This window comes from Papio anubis, chromosome 9 (assembly GCF_008728515.1).
Source record: "Papio anubis isolate 15944 chromosome 9, Panubis1.0, whole genome shotgun sequence".
Classification (NCBI taxonomy): domain Eukaryota; kingdom Metazoa; phylum Chordata; class Mammalia; order Primates; family Cercopithecidae; genus Papio; species Papio anubis.
This window is the reverse complement of record NC_044984.1, coordinates 74,845,711-74,867,333: the sequence shown is the minus strand read 5'-3', so window position 1 is coordinate 74,867,333 and position 21,623 is coordinate 74,845,711. Positions and strand designations below refer to the sequence as shown.

The 21,623-nt window shown below is 37.0% G+C and overlaps 1 protein-coding gene and 1 long non-coding RNA gene across 3 annotated transcripts in view; one reads left to right on the top strand and one right to left on the bottom strand.

Annotated features, from left to right (window-relative positions):
* The window catches only part of LOC116268902, a 132,216-nt gene extending 120,945 nt beyond the window's left edge, over positions 1–11,271 (top strand). The window contains exon 3 of the long non-coding RNA XR_004176134.1: positions 10,448–11,271. This is a non-coding gene — a long non-coding RNA (uncharacterized LOC116268902). The remainder of the gene's footprint in view (positions 1–10,447) is intronic.
* PTPRQ (protein tyrosine phosphatase receptor type Q) overlaps positions 1–21,623 on the bottom strand; it is a 219,140-nt gene that overhangs the window by 93,579 nt on the left and 103,938 nt on the right. The gene's annotated exons all lie outside the window — the stretch shown is intronic.

The following is a 21,623-nucleotide window of genomic DNA, read 5'->3' as shown; positions in this document are numbered from 1 at the left end:
CTTGGGTGTTCAGAAAATGTTTTTAGAGAAGAGATGGCACGAGAGATGGAATTTCACTGATTGTAAAAGTGGAGATCATAGAAGAGAGGGTGATATGAGCTAAGATGAGTTAAACTGTAGCTTGTAATTCATGTCGGCAATAACAAACAGAAGGACTGCACAATAGCTTGGGGACTTACTGTGTCAGAGGAAACTATAGATAGCTTGTCAGGCAATGCAAAGCTATAAAAAATGTCACAGTATGTCCAGAGGTACATTTTATTAAGTCTAGTCTGGTAATTGCAAAACAGGAAAAGGGAGAAATTCAGAGACTACTTGATTTGTCCAGGAAAGAAGAAATTAGATGATAGCAACAGGACAGAATCCAGTTTTTAAGATATATATTTGGCAACTGAATCCATAAGAACACACAAATAAATGAGAAAATCACATAATCTCAGAATTTGGAATTGAGAGATCATCTTGGTCATCTTGTCTCTTTGTCTGACCTTTGTGTCTGCAGATATCCCGCAAGATTCCTGGTCCCTGTACAAACAGATTCTTCCACTTACTGAGCCAAACACTGATCTAGGTCCAAATGGAAAGCTATGTTGCTGCTGTAACTAAGAATCTTAATCATTTTACTTTAAAATAGAGAGCTATCCCGTGGACATGACCTTATAACCTGAGCCCTCTAAAAGGAGAATAGTATTTTTGGCCATTTTCAGAAAAGGATGTCAAAGCTTTAAAGAGATGGATTCAGTGCACAAAAATTTCTCTATTGCTGGCTTTCAAGAAGGAGGGAGCCACATGATAAGGAACACAAAATATTTAGGAGCTGAGAGAAGCCCTTAGCTAAAAGCCCTCCAGGGAAGGGGCTGTCAGTCCTATGACTGCAAGGAACTAAATTCTACCACAACCACATGAACTTGGGAGAGGATCCTGAGTTACACAAGAAAATGTTGACTGATAACTTGACTTCAGCTTGTGAGAATAAGTAGAGAACCTAGGCACAGCATGCCTGGACTTCTGACCTATAGAACTATGAGCTAATAAATGGGTATGGTTTTAAGCCAGTAAGTTTGTGACAATTTGTTACACAGCAATAGAAGACCAATACAATCATTAAGTGATTACAAAATGAGCGATCACTACTTACCTAGTCTCTGCTTACATATAGAGAGCAAGGGGAAACTCAACATCTCAAGGGGAGTTTATTTTAAAATTTATTTTCAGATAGCTCTATTAGTTTGTATAGCCTGCATTATTTTGAACTGATACTTACTTTCCTATAAATCTTAGCTCTGCACTATAAACCCACCCCATAAAAGATTGAGATTTTGCTTCCATATCCATCTCAATAAAAATATTGAAAAATCGCTGCAAAAGATATATTTATTTGTAGGTTATATATACATAAAATGTCAATGTACATATCAGATCTTGTCTCTAAGAGTCTACACTACTGAATTAAACAAAATGGTGATTCAATAAATATTTTTTGAATGTATGAGCAAATGAATCAAGGGTATAACAGGGGACTTTATTTAGCTTTCCTGATGAAGGATAATTTAATTAGAGACCTGAAGGATAAGAAGAAGCTCAGGGGCGGAGCAAGATGGCCGAATAGGAACAGCTCCAGTCTCCAACTCCCAGCGCGAGCGACACAGAAGACCGGTGATTTCGGCATTTTCAACTGAGGTACTGGGTTCATCTCACTGGGGAGTGCTGGACGATCGGTGCTGGTCAGCTGCTGCAGCCCGACCAGCGAGAGCTGAAGCAGGGCGAGGCATTGCCTCACCTGGGAAGCGCAAGGGGGAAGGGAATCCCTTTTCCTAGCCAGGGGAACTGAGACACACAACACCTGGAAAATCGGGTAACTCCCACCCCAATATTGCGCTTTAAGCAAACAGGCACACCAGGAGATCATATCCCACACCTGGCCGGGAGGGTCCCACGCCCACGGAGCCTCCCTCATTGCTAGCACAGCAGTCTGTGATCTACCGGCAAGGCAGCAGCGAGGCTGGGGGAGGGGCGCCCGCCATTGCTGAGGCTTAAGTAGGTAAACAAAGCTGCTGGGAAGCTCCAACTGGGTGGAGCTCACAGCAGCTCAAGGAAACCTGCCTGTCTCTGTAGACTCCACCTCTGGGGACAGGGCACAGTAAAAAATAAACGCAGCAGAAACCTCTGCAGACGCAAACGACTCTGTCTGACAGCTTTGAAGAGAGCAGTGGATCTCCCAACACGGAGGTTGAGATCTGAGAAGGGACAGACTCCTTGCTCAAGTGGGTCCCTGACCCCTGAGTAGCCTAACTGGGAGACATCCCCCACTAGGGGCAGTCTGACACCCCACACCTCACAGGGTGGAGTACACCCCTGAGAGGAAGCTTCCAAAGCAAGAATCAGACAGGTACACTCACTGTTCAGAAATATTCTATCTTCTGCAGCCTCTGCTGCTGATACCCAGGCAAACAGGGTCTGGAGTGGACCTCAAGCAATCTCCAGCAGACCTACAGCTGAGGGTCCTGACTGTTAGAAGGAAAACTATCAAACAGGAAGGACACCCACACCAAAACCCCATCAGTACATCACCATCATCAAAGACCAGAGGCAGATAAAACAACAAAGATGGGGAAAAAGCAGGGCAGAAAAGCTGGAAATTCAAAAAATAAGAGTGCATCTCCCCCAGCAAAGGAGCGCAGCTCATCGCCAGCAACGGATCAAAGCTGGACGGAGAATGACTTTGATGAGATGAGAGAAGAAGGCTTCAGTCCATCAAATTTCTCAGAGCTAAAGGAGGAATTACGTACCCAGCGCAAAGAAACTAAAAATCTTGAAAAAAAAAGTGGAAGAATTGATGACTAGAGTAATTAATGCAGAGAAGGTCATAAACGAAATGAAAGAGATGAAAACCATGACACGAGAAATACGTGACAAATGCACAAGCTTCAGTAACCGACTCGATCAACTGGAAGAAAGAGTATCAGCGATTGAGGATCAAATGAATGAAATGAAGCAAGAAGAGAAACCAAAAGAAAAAAGAAGAAAAAGAAATGAACAAAGCCTGCAAGAAGTATGGGATTATGTAAAAAGACCAAATCTACGTCTGATTGGGGTGCCTGAAAGTGAGGGGGAAAATGGAACCAAGTTGGAAAACACTCTTCAGGATATCATCCAGGAGAACTTCCCCAACCTAGTAGGGCAGGCCAACATTCAAATCCAGGAAATACAGAGAACGCCACAAAGATACTCCTCGAGAAGAGCAACTCCAAGACACAAAATTGCCAGATTCACCAAAGTTGAAATGAAGGAAAAAATCTTAAGGGCAGCCAGAGAGAAAGGTCGGGTTACCCACAAAGGGAAGCCCATCAGACTAACAGCAGATCTCTCGGCAGAAACTCTACAAGCCAGAAGAGAGTGGGGGCCAATATTCAACATTCTTAAAGAAAAGAATTTTAAACCCAGAATTTCATATCCAGCCAAACTAAGTTTCATAAGTGAAGGAGAAATAAAATCCTTTACAGATAAGCAAATGCTTAGAGATTTTGTCACCACTAGACCTGCCTTAAAAGAGACCCTGAAGGAAGCACTAAACATGGAAAGGAACAACCGGTATCAGCCATGGCAAAAACATGCCAAAATGTAAAGACCATCGAGGCTAGGAAGAAACTGCATCAACTAATGAGCAAAATAACCAGTTAATATCATAATGGCAGGATCAAGTTCACACATAACAATCTTAACCTTAAATGTAAATGGACTAAATGCTCCAATGAAAAGACACAGACTGGCAAACTGGATAAAGAGTCAAGACCCATCAGTCTGCTGTATTCAGGAGACCCATCTCACACGCAGAGACATACATAGGCTCAAAATAAAGGGATGGAGGAAGATTTACCAAGCAAATGGAGAACAAAAAAAAGCAGGGATTGCAATACTAGTCTCTGATAAAACAGACTTTAAACCATCAAAGATCAAAAGAGACAAAGAAGGCCATTACATAATGGTAAAGGGATCAATTCAACAGGAAGAGCTAACTATCCTAAATATATATGCACCCAATACAGGAGCACCCAGATTCATAAAGCAAGTCCTTAGAGACTTACAAAGAGACTTAGACTCCCATACAATAATAATGGGAGACTTCAACACTCCACTGTCAACATTAGACAGATCAACAAGACAGAAAGTTAACAAGGATATCCAGGAATTGAACTCATCTCTGCAGCAAGCAGACCTAATAGACATCTATAGAACTCTCCACCCCAAATCAACAGAATATACATTCTTCTCAGCACCACATTGTACTTACTCCAAAATTGACCACGTAATTGGAAGTAAAGCACTCCTCAGCAAATGTACAAGAACAGAAATTATAACAAACTGTCTCTCAGACCACAGTGCAATCAAACTAGAACTCAGGACTAAGCAACTCAATCAAAACTGCTCAACTACATGGAAACTGAACAACCTGCTCCTGAATGACTATTGGGTACATAACGAAATGAAGGCAGAAATAAAGATGTTCTTTGAAACCAATGAGAACAAAGATACAACATAGCAGAATCTCTGGGACACATTTAAAGCAGTGTGTAGAGGGAAATTTATAGCACTAAATGCCCACAAGAGAAAGCAGGAAAGATCTAAAATTGACACTCTAACATCGCAATTAAAAGAACTAGAGAAGCAAGAGCAAACACATTCGAAAGCTAGCAGAAGGCAAGAAATAACTAAGATCAGAGCAGAACTGAAGGAGATAGAGACACAAAAAACCCTCCAAAAAATCAATGAATCCAGGAGTTGGTTTTTTGAAAAGATCAACAAAATTGACAGACCACTAGCAAGACTAATAAAGAAGAAAAGAGAGAAGAATCAAATCGACGCAATTAAAAATGATAAAGGGGATATCACCACCGACCCCACAGAAATACAAACTACCATCAGAGAATACTATAAACACCTCTACGCAAATAAACTGGAAAATCTAGAAGAAATGGATAATTTCCTGGACACTTACACTCTTCCAAGACTAAACCAGGAAGAAGTGGAATCCCTGAATAGACCAATAGCAGGCTCTGAAATTGAGGCAATATTTAATAGCCTACCAACCAAAAAAAAGTCCAGGACCAGATGGATTCACAGCTGAATTCTACCAGAGGTATAAGGAGGAGTTGGTACCATTCCTTCTGAAACTATTCCAATCAATAGAAAAAGAGGGAATCCTCCCTAACTCATTTTATGAGGCCAACATCATCCTGATACCAAAGCCTGGCAGAGACACAACAAAAAAAGAGAATTTTAGACCAATATCCCTGATGAACATCGATGCAAAAATCCTCAATAAAATACTGGCAAACCGGATTCAGCAACACATCAAAAAGCTTATCCACCATGATCAAGTGGCTTCATCCCTGGGATGCAAGGCTGGTTCAACATTTGCAAATCAATAAACATAATCCAGCATATAAACAGAACCAAAGACAAGAACCACATGATTATCTCAATAGATGCAGAAAAGGCTTTTGACAAAATTCAACAGCCCTTCATGCTAAAAACGCTCAATAAATTCGGTATTGATGGAACGTACCTCAAAATAATAAGAGCTATTTATGACAAACCCACAGCCAATATCATACTGAATGGGCAAAAACTGGAAAAATTCCCTTTGAAAACTGGCACAAGACAGGGATGCCCTCTCTCACCACTCCTATTCAACATAGTGTTGGAAGTTCTGGCTAGGGCAATTAGGCAAGAGAAAGAAATCAAGGGTATTCAGTTAGGAAAAGAAGAAGTCAAATTGTCCCTGTTTGCAGATGACATGATTGTCTATTTAGAAAACCCCATTGTCTCAGCCCAAAATCTCCTTAAGCTGATAAGCAACTTCAGCAAAGTCTCAGGATACAAAATTAATGTGCAAAAATCACAAGCATTCTTATACACCAGTAACAGACAAACAGAGAGCCAAATCAGGAATGGACTTCCATTCACAATTGCTTCAAAGAGAATAAAATACCTAGGAATCCAACTTACAAGGGATGTAAAGGACCTCTTCAAGGAGAACTACAAACCACTGCTCAGTGAAATCAAAGAGGACACAAACAAATGGAAGAACATACCATGCTCATGGATAGGAAGAATCAATATTGTGAAAATGGCCATACTGCCCAAGGTAATTTATAGATTCAATGCCATCCCCATCAAGCTACCAATGAGTTTCTTCACAGAATTGGAAAAAACTGCTCTAAAGTTCATATGGAACCAAAAAAGAGCCCGCATCTCCAAGACAATCCTAAGTCAAAAGAACAAAGCTGGAGGCATCACGCTACCTGACTTCAAACTATACTACAAGGCTACAGTAACCAAAACAGCATGGTACTGCTACCAAAACAGAGATATAGACCAATGGAACAGAACAGAGTCCTCAGAAATAATACCACACATCTACAGCCATCTGATCTTTGACAAACCTGAGAGAAACAAGAAATGGGGAAAGGATTCCCTATTTAATAAATGGTGCTGGGAAAATTGGCTAGCCATAAGTAGAAAGCTGAATCTGGATCCTTTCCTTACTCCTTATACGAAAATTAATTCAAGATGGATTAGAGACTTAAATGTTAGACCTAATACCATAAAAATCCTAGAGGAAAACCTAGGTAGTACCATTCAGGACATAGGCATGGGCAAAGACTTCATGTCTAAAACACCAAAAGCAACGGCAGCAAAAGCTAAAATTGACAAATGGGATCTAATTAAACTAAAGAGCTTCTGCACAGCAAAAGAAACTACCATCAGAGTGAACAGGCAACCTACAGAATGGGAGAAAATTTTTGCAATCTACTCATCTGACAAAGGGCTAATATCCAGAACCTACAAAGAACTCAAACAAATTTACAAGAAAAAAACAAACAACCCCATCAAAAAGTGGGCAAAGGATATGAACAGACATTTCTCAAAAGAAGACATTCATACAGCCAACAGACACATGAAAAAATGCTCATCATCACTGGCCATCAGAGAAATGCAAATCAAAACCACAATGAGATACCATCTCACACCAGTTAGAATGGCGATCATTAAAAAGTCAGGAAACAACAGGTGCTGGAGAGGATGTGGAGAAATAGGAACACTTTTACACTGTTGGTGGGATTGTAAACTAGTTCAACCATTATGGAAAACAGTATGGCGATTCCTCAAGGATCTAGAATTAGATGTACCATATGACCCAGCCATCCCATTACTGGGTATATACCCAAAGGATTATAAATCATGCTGCTATAAAGACACATGCACACGTATGTTTAGTGCAGCACTATTCACAATAGCAAAGACTTGGAATCAACCCAAATGTCCATCAGTGACAGATTGGATTAAGAAAATGTGGCACATATACACCATGGAATACTATGCAGCCATAAAAAAGGATGAATTTGTGTCCTTTGTAGGGACATGGATGCAGCTGGAAACCATCATTCTTAGCAAGCTATCACAAGAACTGAAAACCAAACACCGCATGTTCTCACTCATAGGTGGGAACTGAACAATGAGATCACTTGGACTCAGGAAGGGGAACATCACACACCGGGGCCTATCATGGGGAGGGGGGAGGGGGGAGGGATTGCTTTGGGAGTTATACCTGATGTAAATGACGAGTTGATGGGTGCAGCACACCAACATGGCACAAGTATACATATGTAACAAACCTGCACGTTATGCACATGTACCCTACAACTTAAAGTATAATAATAATAAATAAATTAAAAAAAAAAAAAAAGAAGAAGCTTCACAGATAAAAAAAAAAAATCAGGATGTGTGAAGGTGTTAAGACCCTGAAGAAGAAGACAGTGTCACACATTGAAAACACTTAATGAAGGCTGTTGGGTCTACAAGGAGATGAATGGGAAGAGACGAAGTAGGCAATGTAGGTGGAATCACATTACACTAAGTCCTTAAACCAAATGTATGACTTTTAGGTTTATCTGAAGTACAGTGGGATACTTGAAAAGTTTTTTTTATTTTTATTTTTTGACAAGGTCTCACTCTGTGACCCAGACTGGAGTGCAGGCTTCCCTTTCTTTCCATCTAACCTCATATCCCACTCTCTTCTTCCTCCCAGTCCCTTCTCTCACTTCCAAAGAATATACCTAGAGTGACTGTCTTAGTTTCGGCTGCTGTAGCAAGTTACTATAGACTGAGTGATTTACAAACAACAGAAATTTATTTCTCATCATTCTGGAACTGAAAGTCAGAGATCAGGGTGCCAGCATGGCGGGTTTCTGGTGAGAACCAGCCTCTTGACTCCAGACTGCTGGCTTCTTATTGTGTCCTTGTATAGCAGAAAGAGGGCAAAAGAGCTCTCTGCAGTCTTCTTATAAGCGTACTAATCCCATTCATGAGGGTTCTACCCTCATGACCTAATTACCTCTGAAAGGCCTCACCTCCTAATAGCATCACACAGGGAGTTGGGACCTCAACATATGATTCTGGGGGTGATACAAACGTTCACTCCATTGCAGAAAATTATTTGTTATACAGACAGGTCACTTTTGAGAGTAAAAGGCAATGTCTGTTGGATGAAATGCCAGCACAACAAGCATAAACTCAGACTGCCCTGGAAATTGGGATTTAGGGTCACTATATATATGCTTTGGATATGTTTTGCCTTTTTCTTTAGTGTCTGGAGTTGTATGGAGTAAGCACATTGAAATGGATATATCGAATTTGATTTTACCAGCCCCTGTGAAATGATATTAAGCTGTGTCCAATATTTGCAACAAACAAGCTGTAATGTATAAGCCTATGCTTTCATATTCCACACATATGTGTGAGTAAATCTGTAGGATAATCATTGCTAGGTAAAACATATGCATATTTGTAGCATTGGTAGACATTGCTAAATAACACTCCAGAAAGGTTTTACCAATACCTACACCTGTCAACATGCATAAGAGTGCCTGTTCCCAACACACTTGCCAACAGAGTATGCAATAAAAGTTTCAGAAAGGAAAAAATATAATTCACTGTGAAACTTATTGCACTTCTCTCCCTTTAATTTCCTTTTCTATAAACTATCATTTGTATTTTTTCCTACTTTTTTTTCTATTGGGTGGAAGGCTTTGCTATTTATTTATTTAAGGCTTTACTATAACCTTTTTGTGATACTTGATGAAGACATATTTTCCAAATCTGTTATATTTTTATTTTGCTGATAGTTTTTACAATGCAGAAATTTTTCCTTTTTTTTTTTCTTGAGACAGAGTCTTACCCTGTTGCTCAGGCTGGAATGCAGAGGCACAATCATGGCTCATTGCAGCCTCAACCTCCCAGGCTCATATGATCCTCCCATCGCAGTCTCTCGGGTGGCTGGAAACACAGGTGTGCACCATCACACCCAGCTAATTTCGTACTTTTTGTAGAGATGGAGTTTCACCATGTTTCCTAGGCTGGTCTTGAACTCCTGGGCTCAACTGATCCATCCACCTCAACCTCCCAAATTTCTGGGATCACAAGTGTGCACCACGGCACCTGGCCTTGAAAAGTTTTATATCGACTTTTCTTTTCATTAAAATCTTACACTCTACTCTTTCCTCATGAGAATCAGGGTCCAAATACTTTCCTTTTATTTATTTATTTATTTATTTTTTAGCTCTACCACCAGTCACCTTTCCCATGTTTTAATTTTCTCTCCTAGAGTTTGCTAAACTACAGGAGGGAAATATTCACTAGCTAATGAACTAGAGAAGGCGGAGGAGGCTGCCCTTTCCTAATCCCATCTGGAGGGATGACTAGATGCCCATGCCTCTATGACCAACTATTTTTTCCTCCAATGTTCAGATTTTAGGATAGCTGGTGTTTGTTACTAGCAAATTTTGCTACATAGTAAAAATTTTCAGCAGATCAATATTCATTCACAGACTCTAGTATTCTCCAATTAAGTTTTCAGAGAAGAAAAGTCTTATAAAGAAAAACCACAAAATCCAGGCAAGAGTTATTTGTAACCTGGCTATGGAAACATAATGACAATTTCAGTCTCCTATTATGTGACAGGCACAGTGATGGGACACTGGAACATACTGGCACTCAATAAGTGTTTGTTGACTGTGGAAATAAATGATGGTTCATTGAAACAGCCTTCTGTTTTCATGCGGTACAAAATCTAGTCCACATTTTCACTCAAATGTGCTTAGAAAGACAAACCAAAAATAAGTCTGATCTGAGGTGAAATATATTGTATAACTTGTAGAATTTTTTTAAACAAGCCTACCTCAGAAGTATTCATAAGTGACCAGCAGTAACCCTCATTTATATCCAGTATCTTCTCTTTGATGAACTGTATGCTGAACTAGACTATTTCAAGGCAACTGCCTTATTGAATTACAGATACAAAAAGGATTACACTCATTTCAGCATGGAGAATCAGATTTCCATTCTTTAAGAATGACTAAAAACCTCAAACTTTTTCTATCCACAGATGGTACTAATTTGAACACATCATTCCATGCTTCCTGGAGTAATCACACAGCTTGCTTAGATTTTCTAAACATGACTGAACTGTGATGAAGCGATCAACATTAACTGCCAAGGTATTCAGTAAATTACATTTTTATTCATAAATTATTCTTATCACTAAAATACTTTCATCATGGTTGAAATTAGGGTCTGTAGATCTAAATAAGCAAGATTTGTTATATGTTTAAATGCATGAGAGTTTTTAGTGACTAGTAAATTCTACTTAGAAGATGAAAATGTGCATAAAATGTAATTATTCTGTAAACTTCTGAATATCAATTATTAGAAATTGCCAAACTCTCCTGATAGGATTGTGAAGGTAGTTAGTTTTGTATTGACTTCTCATTGACCTGGATAAGTACACTAACTTAGATGACCAAGTTTAAATTCTTTATTTATGACTATATATTTTTATTTTTCAGGAACAGATGTACTCTCTTTTAAGCAAAACAGATGTCTGAAAAGTTATATTTGTGAATTATATTTATAAAACATACAAAATTATCAACCTAGTCTTCCCAAGTTTATTAAGAATATTTTTGTCTCTAGAAATTTTAAATAATCTAGTATCCTTTTAGAAACACAACATGCAAACAGATAATTTAAACATACACAAGTAAAACTAAAATTTGCTAACACTAACATAGTGTGGATCAATATAAAAATGGAAATACCGTCAAAGTTAAGTTCAAAGCAAATTTCAGCATACCAGATATAAATTTTACACTAGCTTGAATTTAATCAATAGCATTTATTGAACATTCACATTGAACGATGTGGGCTGGTTACAAGTCAAGGTATAAGCATCTTTTCATATATTGATGAAAAATATTTTAGTTAATAGAAATAACTACAAAGAGGTAAAGGCAACAGGACAAAGAAGAAGATCTGGGAGCTCTAAATCGAAGGGACAACTGAGGATTAGTAAAGATGTGAAAGAAAAAAGGTTCAAGTGGGTTGAGTATGGGGAGAGATATGTAAGTGGCAACAAAATGTTTGTCAAGGGCTGGGAAGAATCTTAGGCTGAAGGAAAATAGTCTAACTAAGGCAGTAGTAAGAAAAAAAGTGTGAGGGATTATCAGGTGTGGTGTTATTGAAAGGCAGTGAAAGTTTGAAAGCAGTTTAGGTGACTGCAGTAGGTGATACAGAAACAACTGACAGAAATTAATTAGTGACATATAAACTTAAAGAAAAGTCTGAGCCTTCATATCACTTGTTATGGGGAATAGGCAAGTTTGATAAAAACTTGTTCGATATTTTACATATAAAGCACAATGTAGATTACAATGATCTGGTAGGTTAAAAATAATTAGGAATAGAGCTAAAGAAAAATTCAAAGAAATATTGACAGGATGTGATGATACATTGAGCACAGAGAAAATAGGGTAAAACAAAAGGAATGAACCCAAGAATTAGGTTAACTGACAAAATACACACTGTAGACTTCCTAGAAGTAAATTATAAATTTGACTCTTTATAACAAATAAATAAAACAATGGGAAAAGCAAGATTGTAAATATTTGTTACCACAAATAAAGATAAATTAAATGAACAAAAATATAATAATCTCTGGTACTGAAATCAAAGATACATTTCTTCTGGAAAAAAACATAAAGAGAGTACAATTTAATAAGCAATGTCCTCAACAACATCCATACACAGTAAATACTAAGTATGTTTAATTTTTCCCATTTTTACAATGTCACTCTGAATACATAGGTGGAATAATTCTCAAATATGTTTTACTAAAACTATTTCTTCAGAGATTGTAAGTATATCATTCATGTGCACCTCTGGCTTAATCCAGATAAATTTTGGAGTACTTATCAAGTTATGTAACATAAACATGATTTTGAGTGCTTGCTACTACAAAGCTGAGAATATGGACTGACCCATTCATACTAATGTGCCAAATTAGTCTTATAATATAAATATATTCAATTTGCATAAAATAGGAGTATGATATTTTAAAATTGTTTTATATGTATAGTTGGACAATTGGGGCCCCAAATATAAAACATAGCTATAATTTTAGTCTTTAAACTATGTATTGTGAAACACTTACCTTTAAAAAATTTCTCAATAAAACTTCTGAAGAAAAAGTCATTTTTTAGAGACCACTACAAGGAAAACTAGTTACACATATAGTTATACATATTCTGTTTGGAGGCTAATATGGTTTGGTTGTGTCCCCACCCAAATCTCATCTTGAATTGTAGTTCCCATAATCCCCATGTGTCATGGGACGGATCAGGTAGAGATAATTGAATCATGGGGGTGGTTTCCCCCATCCTGTTCTCATGATAGTGAGTTAGTTCTCATGAGATCTGATAGTTTTATAAAGGGCTTCCCCCTCCAATGGGCACTCATACTTTTCCTTGCTGCTGGCCATGTGAAGAAGGAGGTGTTTGATTCCCTTTTTGCCATGATTGTAAATTTCCTGAGGCCCTCCCAGCCATGCTGAACTGTGAGTCAATTAAATCTCTTTCCATTATAAATTACCCAGTCTCAAGTATTTCTTCATAGCAGTGTGAGAACAGACTAATACAAAGGCAAAATGAGCTGGCTTGATTTATAAATTCATTAGTTTTGACAGCTGCATTCAGTAAGTCATCTCGTGAGAATATTTATTAAAAATGACAACTTTGATTTTACATAGTTTATCTGAAATAGTTTTTAGAAGACTAATCAGAAAGCCGACTTAATTATCTATTAAGACCACTCCTATAACACCTGGAGACTAAACTGAACCATTGAGAGTGACGAAGAAATTAGAAAGACACACTGGCTTGTGGAGATTTACCCAAGAATGAGTGTGAGGAAATAAAATTTTAGCTTCATATCTTATTAGCAGGATAAATAGAGTTATCACAGGAGAGGTTTGTGTTAGTATACTGGGCCAGGTAAATATACTGGGAGAATATCTGTATCTATAAGTAACTGAAATCATGAGAGTGAATGAACATTTGAAAGGAGTACTCATATTATCAAAACACCAGAAATGAAGAATTGAGTCTATATCAATAGTTAATGTACAATGAAGTAGAATACGAAAAAAAAAAACATCAGAAGAAACAGATAAGCATATAATGCCTGACACACATTGATGTATCATAAGTACTTGTTTAGCAAAAATGTGAATCAGTGAACAAATCAACAGATGGATGGATGGATGGATGGATGAATGGATGGACAGATTTCAAAAACACAAGTTCCACCAAATGTTGAATATAATTGAATGCTACTTAAAACATCTTTCCCCCCTTTTTTTTTTCTAAAAACTGTGGCTGGCCAGACACGGTGGCTCATGCCTGTAATTCCAACACTTTGGGAGGTGCGGCAGGATCACTCAAGGTCAGGAATTTGAGACTAGCCTAGCCAACATGGTGAAACCCCATCTTTACCAAAAACACCAAAATTAGCTGGGTGTGGTGGCACACGCCTGTAGGCCCAGCTACTCAGGAAGCTGAGGCAGGAGAATCATTTGAACCCAGTAGGTGGAGGTTGCAGTGAGCCGAGATTGCACCACTGCACTCCCCCATCTGGGCAACAGAGCAAGACTACATCTCGAAAAGAAAAGAAAAGAAAAGAAAAGAAAAGAAAAAAAAAAACCCTGTGACTGTACAGAAAAACTTTATTGATTAAAATATACACAAGGAGTGCTGAATCTAAGCTTTGAGAAAATATCCATAAGAAAGAATAAAGAATTGGGATTGCTCAGGGACCCCATAAGAGAAAGCAAGAGAGAAGGAAGAGATGGAAGGAGAAACAATAGAGAAGAAAGGCTCAAAGGGTGGTGTGAGGTTGGAGACATGGACTTCAGTGGTAGAAAGCAACAAACAGAAAACTCTCTGATTGCCGAGATTTTCTTTTCTTTTTCTTTGAGATGGAGTTTCACTGTCATCGCCCAGGCTGGAGTGCAATGGTGCGATCTCGGCTCGCTGCAACCTCCGCCTCCTGATTTTAACCAATTCTCCAGCCTCAGCCTCCTGAGCAACTGGAATTACAAGCATGTGCCACTGCACCCAGCTAATTTTGTATTTTTAGTAGAGACGGGGTTTCACCATGTTGGCAGGCTGGTCTCGAAATCCTGACCTCGTGATCTGCCCTCCTTGGCCTCCCAAAGTGCTGGGATTACAGGTGTGAGGGTGCCAATCTGTTGCCCAGGCTAGAGTGCAGTGGTACCATCATAGCTCAGTATAACCTTAAATATCTGGGCTTAAGCAATCCTCCACCTCAGCCTCCTGAGTGGCTGGAACTACAGGCACACACCACCACTCTAGGCTTTTTTTTTTTTTTTTTTTAATTTTTTTTACTAATGGGATCTCGCTACATTGCCAAGGCTATTCTCAAACTCCTGGGCTCAAGAGATCCTTCCACCTCAGCCTTCCAAAGCTCTGTGATTACAGGTGTGAGCCACCACACTTGGCTCAAAAGATTTTTAAGAACAAAAATGTCTAATAATCAATTTAAAGCCATATGTATTATTGCAGTATAAACTCCTCTTCTATCTACCCATCACCAAATGTCATTAAGGCTATTATACACTAAAGTGTTCAGTGTGACTAGATATTTTTATAAAAATCTTGAAAGGAGCTCAGATTCATATTTTGTGCAAAAATTTTGCAAAAGCAGCTAAAAAAAAAAAAAAAAAATTCCAGCTTGGGGAACTCTGATCTGGTGATAACTTGTATCAAACTCTTCTGCAGATAACATGTATGAACTTGGAAAAGGAAAAAAACACAGTTATTGGCTTGAGGTGTCAGAAAATGAAGAATGAGGCTGCTAAAGTAGTTGGAAACAGAGGAGTTAGACCCAAAGTTTGGAACTAAACTCCCCATAAATCCTTGCCTAATATTTTAATTATATGTACATGATGGAGAATCCAAGGAGCACAGTAAAAAGCAACAGCTGAAAAACCGAGTGTGCACACACACACACACACACACAAATATATATAGCTGACATGTATAATAACTCGACATCTATTAACAGTCAGTACAACAAATATAATAATAACAGCAGAAACTACAGGGAAGTACATGGGAACACTTTTGCAAAATTCATGTATTTTATTTCCAGTTACATAAATTAAGTAGATATAATAAGTCAAGGAATCATGTTGTAGTCCCTTGAGAAGCCACTAAAAATAATAATACAAAGAAACATAGCTAAAAGTCAAGTAGAAGAATTAAAATATAATGCTAAAAATATATACTTAACCTAGTAGAAGGCAAGAAAGAAAGCAAGAACAGAGGAACTAAAAAATAAGTGATAGGATATATAGAAAACAAAGAAAAAATAGTTGATCCAAAGTCAACTAAATTAATACTAAGTTTAAATCTAAATGAATTAAATACTTCATTTAAAAGTCAGAGGTTGCCAGACAAGATTAAAGACCTGATTATATGTTGTTCACAAGAGATGTACTTTGCTGTCCACCAGACACATTTTAAATACAATACAAATAATTCAAAAGTAAGAAGAGAAAAAGATGTATGATGCAAACCACGAACAAAAGAACATGTGTTATATTAATATCAGACAAAAAAGCCTTAATACAAGGAGTGTCCCCAAATTTGAAGGGATAGTTTAGAATGATCAAAGGATCAGTTAATTAGGAAAATATAACAATTACAAATATGCATGTTTTTAGTAAAAACTTTTTTTTTAAAACTGAAACTACATGAAGCAAACCTGGACAGAACTGAAAGAAAAACATCCACAGTCGTAGTTAAATATTTTATCATTTCCTTCTCAATACTTGTTAGAATGATTAGGGAAAAAAAGTGATAATGATACAGATGTTTTGCAAAACACTATTAACCACATGGAACTAATACATAGAACATTATGGCAAAATATTTAGAAGCAAGAAAATCATAATCATCAGAAATCGATGTAATGGAAAACATACAAACAACAGAGAACATTAATTAATATAGAAGTTGGTTCTTTGGGAAAATTTACAAATTTCATAAACATTAAGATGTATAAAAATAAAGAAAACATAATTCACATCATGAATTAAACCAGGAATATCACTGCAGATTACAAAAAAAAACCTTGAGCCAATTAATTGAACATTTTAAATAAAATGGTCAAGTTTCTTGGAAACATAACTTATATAAAATGATACAGAAATTACGATGGGTTAATAGGTACAGCAAACCACCATGGCACATGTATACCTATGTAACAAACCTGCACATTCTGTACATGAATCCCTGAACTTAATTTTTTTTTCTTTTTTTTTTTTTTTTTTTTTGAGACAGAATCTTGCTCTGTCGCCCAGGCTGGAGTGCAGTGGCACGATCTCGGCTCACTGCAAGCTCCGCCTCCAGGGTTCACGCCATTCTCCTGCCTCAGCCTCCCGCTTAGCTGGGACTACAGGCGCTCACCGCCACGCCTGGCTATTTTTTTGTATTTTCAGTAGAGACAAGGTTTCACTGTGTTCGCCCGTCTCGTCCTCCCAAAGTGTTGGGATTACAGGCGCTGGGATTATAGGCGCGACCGGCCCTAAAGTAAAAATTTTTAAAAAGAAAACATAAGTAATTCTATATTTATTAAAGAAGTCAAAGTAATAGAAAATCTGCCACAATAGAAAACTCCAGGTTCAGATGGTTTCACTAGTGAATTCTATCAAAGAGTTTAGGATGAAATAATAACTGTGAAAATATAGAATATTATTTAAAAATTTTTTAACCTTCTAGACACTAAGATAGTATAACTTTGATGCAAGGTCATAGGATACAATGCCAATATAAAAAATGATTGTATTTCTGTATTTTGCATCAAACTAATGACGAAAATCAATTCTATTTAGAATGACATTAAAAATTAAATACATGCAAATAATTTTAACAAAAGATGTGCAAAACTCATTTACTTAAAACCACAAAACATCACTGAAAGAAATAAATAATTTTAAAAATGGAGAAATTATAACATATTCATTAATAACTCATTGCTGAGATGTCAATTCTCCCCATGTATAGATGTATACATGCATGTATATAGATCTGATGCAATCCCAGTGAAAATGCCACAGGCATTTTTGTAAAAATTAATAAGATCATTATAATTTAAAAGTGTATATGGACATGCAAAGACCAAAAATAGCCAAAAGAATTTTAAAAAAAGAATCACATCTCCCTGTAATTGGGAACTTACACAAGGATATTGACTTTTGTCACTGACTGTAAAACAAAGCCACATTTATCAACACAGTGTGATTTTATTACAATAATAGATAAATAAATCAATGGAAGAAAATATATTCCAAAAATCAAGCACATAGGGTCAAGTGATTGACGAAAACTTTCAAGGCAATTCAAATGAGGAAATAAAAGTATCTTTAAAATAGTTATTAAATGTTTTGATAAATGTATGAAAAAATGAACTTTGAATCACTTCTCCTACTACACACCCACAATTCAAGATGAATCAAAAATATAAATGTATAAGTTAAAACTATAACATTTCTAGAATCAAACCCAGTGTATTATTTTCACAATCTTGAATTAGGGCACAAAATGTACTGACGTGAGATTAAGAGTTGCTGTTTAGATTTCATCAAAATTAAAATCATCTGATTATGCACAGGTGCCATTCAGAAAACAGAAAGTCAAGCTATTGACTGGAAGATAATATTTGTTATACATATCTCTAATAAGGAATTGTAGGCTGGGTGCAGTGGCTCACGCCTGTAATCCCAGCACTTTGGGAGGCCAACGCCAGCAGATTATGAGGTCAGGAGTTCGAGACCATCCTCACCAACATGGTGAAACCCTGTCTCTACTAAAAATATAAAAATTAGCCAGATGTGGTGGCACATGCCTGTAATCCCAGGTACTTAGGAGGCTGAGGCAGGAGAATCACTTGAACCCAGGAGGCGGAGGTTGCACTGAGCCAAGATCACGTCATTGCACCCCAGTCTGGGTGACAGAATGAGGCTCCATAATTTATAGATTCAATGCTATTCCCCATTAAGTTACCATTGACTTTCTTCACAGAATTAGAAAAAAAACTACTTTAAATTTCATATGGAACCAAAAAAGAGCCCACATAGCAAAGACAAACTTTAGCAAAAAGAACGAACCTCGAGGCATCATGGTACCTGGCTTCAAACTATACTGCAAGGCTACAGTAACCAAAACAGCATGGTACTGGTACCAAAACAGATATATAGACTAATGGAACAGAACAGAGGCCTCAGAAATAAAGCCACACATATAAAACCATCTGATCTTTGACAAAAATGACAAAAACAAGCAATGGGGAAAGGATTCCCTGTTTAATAAATGGTGTTGGGAAAACTGTCTAGCCATATGCAGAAAACTGAAACTGGATCCCTTCCTTACACCTTATACAAAAATTAACTCAAGATGGATTAAAGACTTAAATGTAAAACCTAAAACCATAAAAACCCTAGAAGAAAACCTTATGCAGTACCATTCAGGACATAGGCATGGGCAAAGACTTCATGACTAAAACATCAAAAGCAATGGCAACAAAAGCCAAAATTGACAAATGGGATACAGTTAAACTAAAGAGCTTCTGCACAGCAAAGGAAAGTATCATCAGAGTGAATGGGCAACCTACAGAATGAGAGAAAATTTTTGCAATCTATCCACCTGACAAAAGTCTAATACCCAGAATCTACAAGGAACTTAAACAAATTCACAAGAAAAAAACAAACAAACAACCCCATCAAAAAGTGGGCAAAGGATATGAACAGACATTTCTCAAAAGAAGACGTTTATACAGCCAATAAACATATGAAAAAAAGCTCATCATCACTGGTCATTAGAGAAATGCAAATCAAACCACAATGAGATACCATCACAAGCCAGTTAGAATGGCAATCATTAAAAAGTCAGGAAACAAGAGATGCTGGAGAGGATGTGGATAAATAGGAACACTTTTACACTGTAGGAGTGTAAATTAGTTCAACTATTGTGGAAGACAGTGTGGCGATTCCTCAAGAATCTAGAACCAGAAATACCATTTGACCCAGCAATCCCATTACTGGGTATATACCCAAAGGATTATAAATCATTCTACTATGAAGACACATGCATATGTATGTTTACTGCAGCACTGTTCACAATAGCCAAGACTTGGAAACAACCCAAATGCACATCAATGATAGACTGGATAAAGAAAATGTGGCACATATACACTATGGAATACTATGCAGCCATAAAAAAGAATGAGTTCATATCCTTTTGCAGGGACACGGATGAAGCTGGAAACCATCATTCTCAGCAAACTAACACAGGAACAGAAAACCAAATATCACGTGTTTTCACTCATAAGTGGGAGCTGAACAATTAGAACACATGGACACAGGGAGGGGAATATCACACACCAGGGCCTGTCAGGGGGTCGGGGGCTAGGGGAGGCATAGTATTAGGAGAAATACCAAAGGTATATGATGGTTTGATGCGTGCAGCAAACTACCACGGCATGCATATACCTATGTAACAAACTTGCATCTTCTGCACATGTATCCCAGAACTTAAATTTTTAAAAAATCAAATTTTTTAAAATGTAAAAAAAAAAAAAAAAAGAATTGTATCCAAAATATATAAAGAACTCCTATAACTCAATACTAAAAAGACAAACAGTTCAGGAGAAAAATGCAGTAAAGACTCGAACAGAAACTTCCCTAAAAGAGATACGTCAGTCCTTTGCACATTCCAATATGCTTGAATTTTTGTTACTATGATTTAGTTAAGTAATACCTGTCTTCTCAAAATAGGGTTTGAATTTGTTACTATCATATATTGGCTATGAGAAGTTTTATAATATGAAAACTTTGCTTCTAGCTCTTTCATCCATAAAAACATTACATAAATAACAGATGCACATTATAATCAGTGACAAGTCACATCACTTTGTTCAAAATCTGTCATTCATTGGTCATTGTGCATTTGTTCTTCAGTTTATGCACAGGCAGAAAATTGTGTAGTTATGCTGCCTCCTTGTCTCACAGCAATGAACTCATGTGACACATATTGGCTAACAAAGATGGTAGCAGAACAACAAAAGTGAGAGTGCTTGAAATGAAATTTGAACATAACAAACGGAGTTTTAGAACAAACAGCTGGACCATGGGAATGTTAACACTGCTGTTCAAGCAACTTGACATATGCAGCCAAGACAACTTACTGAAGACAAACACGGACAGAAATTAAAGCAAGTGGTTCTGATGAATTGGATGAAGGATGATGTCCTGAAGGAAGTAAAAGACAGCAAAAAAATTTCACAGTAAGAGAACTCTTGCAGATATTTGACAATATTGAAAGTGCAAAGGATAAAATATTGAAAACTGATCTAAAGTTTGAAAGGAGTATAACAATTAACTGAAACATGAAAAGAGGCCCTCTCTGTAACATAAGCTAAACAATGAGAAAAAAACATTCTTGATAAGTTTTTATTTAAAAAATTCTCTGTTTCTAATGTTTTACATTAGTATACTAAATAAATATTCTTTTCATTTTCACATACATTCATAATTGACACTTGGAGTTTTTAATATTGTAACAAAAATTTTTGAAGATCACAAAACAATCATAATTTTCTACATTGATTATTAAGATTACTTTGCACAAATTCAGTTTCTATAATCATTTTTTATTCCTATACTACTATGTAAAGCAAAGACTGCCTGTATATGAATGGCCAACAATAATACGAAAGTATCCAACAAAATGAATCATCAGAAAAATGCAAATTAAAGTTACAATAAAATATATACTTTTTATGTCACCTCACAGGGCTAATATTATGATAACACCAAATTCTGCTGCAAATGAGATGTAATTAGAACTCTCATTCAGTGCTATTGGGTATGTATTTCATACAGTACAGCTACTTTAGACAACCGTCAGTTTCTTGAACAATTAAACACGTACCTACCCTATGATCCAGTAATTAGATTTGTACAAAAATATCTATAGCAGTTTCATTCCTAATAGTTAGAAACAATCCATATGTCCATCAAAAGAAAACAGACACACTAATAATAGCATATTCATGCGATGGAAAATGACTCAACACTAACAGAACAAATTTTCAAAACTGTAACAACAGTTATGTTGAAACAGGCCGCCTAGCGTAAGAGAATGCAT